Genomic DNA, 2,130 nt, shown 5'->3' with positions numbered 1-2,130 from the left:
TGTATTTCACGCACTTTTACTAGCTCCTGTGGATGGTTATATTGTTTCTGCACACACAATTATATTACCCCTCCACACACTTAACATATATGTGTACACAGTTATTGTAACTACTTACATATTACGGTATAACTATGTACAGTCATTGGAGATCGAGAACTAAAGAAATTTTGAAGAATAATAAGAAGGAAAATGACTTAATTATGCCCTCATCTATATTTATGGACCCAATGTTCCAGGTCTTGAGCGCAATAATATAGGCCAGAGTAGCAGTGAGGCGGTCTATGGTGAGATCGAACTCTTCCCCATGACTCTCCATCGTTTCGGTTGCGGAGCACCCAAACTAGAGGTGATCAAAACCCGGGCCGGGCCAGGCTCGGGCCGGGCTCTACAGCAGAAATTAGGCCCGATGGCTTTGCCCAGACCCGGCCCGGCCCGACTGTCGGGCTTAAATTTTTGTCCAGGCCCGACCCAACCTTATAAATCTGGTCCCAGGCCCGACCCGACAGGCCCGACCCGACCGGCCCGACCCGATAGGCCCGACCCGACAGGCCCGACCCGACAGGCCCGATTTTTTTTTTTTTTTTTTGAATCTAGAAATGGGCAAAAATGGCCCAACAGCTTAATGGGCTCTCTAAATTGGTTAATGTTAAGGATATAAGTAGCCTATTTTAAATAGATAGTGTTGGTGGTGGTTTCAAACTTTGGAATTTGGATATATCTACAAACATTAAAAAAGAAAAAATTTGCAGCTTCAAGCCAATAGAAAGAAAATAAAATGTATGAAACACTGTTGTCCAGCTGAAAATTACAACCCAATAATAAAAACTGCAAACTTAGACAAAATACAAATTGCATTGTCCCATTAACATTATAACAAACATGCATCTTTGTGCATTCAAAAGTTCATAAAAGTTCATAATTCTTGAAGCCACTTCCATAATAGAAAACTGTAGAACATCCTTGCATCTTCTAACTCTCAAAACCTACAAACACAAAATTGAAACATTAGCAATTGTTGACCGAACTCATGCTCATTATCCGCCACAAGAATAGGTAAACTTTCGCTTGCCATTGACATAAGCCTATCAAAAAATTATACAACTAATTATACAAAAAATTCAGTTCATAAGAATTATCATAATACAAATAAAGCACCATCCAACCGGAAAAAAAAAAAAAAAATCAGGGGAGAAGAAACTGAGAGGAGAAAATTCAGAGAATCTCCACCCTCCAAGAAGTCCATCTCCAATCCCCCGATCTTTCTTCCTGAACTGGGTTACTGGAGCAATGTGAGGGAAGGAAAACCAAGACCAAAACCAAAAAAGAGAAGGGATGAAAGATCCCTCCTCTCTTTCTCTGTCTCCCGTCTCCACCCAAAACAAAACCACTGTCCCCACTCCCCACTCTCCCACTGTTTACTGGAGCAATGTGAGGGAAGGAAAACCAAGACCAAAACCAAAAAAGAGAAGGGATGAAAGATCCCTCCTCTCTTTCTCTGTCTCCCGTCTCCACCCAAAACAAAACCACTGTCCCCACTCCCCACTCTCCCACTGTTCCGAGCTCTCTCGCTGCCCCCCCACCTCTCTCTCTCTCTCTCTCTCTTTCTCTCTCCGGGCTTGGGCAAAATCTACCGGGATCGAGCTCGAAGAGGAGGAGGAGGAGGAGAAAAGGCAAAATCTACCGGGATCGAACTCTTACCGGTGACTGTGAGTCGGTGACCGGAGCCGCAGAGGTTGCCGTCCGGGGGAGAAGGACGCGAAGAGCCGCCGGCCGGTCGTTGAAGAGGCGACGACACCGAGAGGAGGCGGCTATCAGGCTCTCAGCGAGGGAAAAGGGGGGGGCGGGGGCGGCGGCGGCGGCGGCTCTCAGCGAGGGAGGGGGGGCCGGCGGCGGCGGCTCTCAGCGAGGGAGGGGGGGCGAGGTAGGGGGGCGGTGGCGGCTCTCAGTCTCAGCGAGGGAGGGGGGGCCGGCGGCGGCGGCTCTCAGTCTCAGCGAGGGAGGGGGGGTGCGGCGGCGGCTCTCAGCGAGGGAGGGGGGGGGGCGGCGGCGGCTCTCAGTCTCAACGAGGGAGGGGAAGGGAAGGGAAGGGAAGGGAAAAGGTTAGGGTTTTGTTAAATTTTTTTAATA

The 2,130-nt window shown here is 48.7% G+C and overlaps 1 long non-coding RNA gene across 1 annotated transcript; it reads right to left on the bottom strand.

Moving 5' to 3' along the window:
* Window positions 1–745: 745 nt before the first annotated feature.
* LOC120110373 lies at window positions 746–1,888 on the bottom strand. The gene is made up of 2 exons (XR_005511302.1): window positions 1,702–1,888; window positions 746–986 (listed from the first exon to the last, which is right to left on the bottom strand). It is a non-coding gene; the product is annotated as an uncharacterized LOC120110373 (long non-coding RNA).
* Window positions 1,889–2,130: the final 242 nt, after the last annotated feature.

This window comes from Phoenix dactylifera, chromosome 4 (genome assembly GCF_009389715.1).
Source record: "Phoenix dactylifera cultivar Barhee BC4 chromosome 4, palm_55x_up_171113_PBpolish2nd_filt_p, whole genome shotgun sequence".
Lineage (NCBI taxonomy): Eukaryota > Viridiplantae > Streptophyta > Magnoliopsida > Arecales > Arecaceae > Phoenix > Phoenix dactylifera.
The sequence above is the reverse complement of the archived record's forward strand: the minus strand, read 5'-3'. Positions and strand labels throughout refer to the sequence as shown.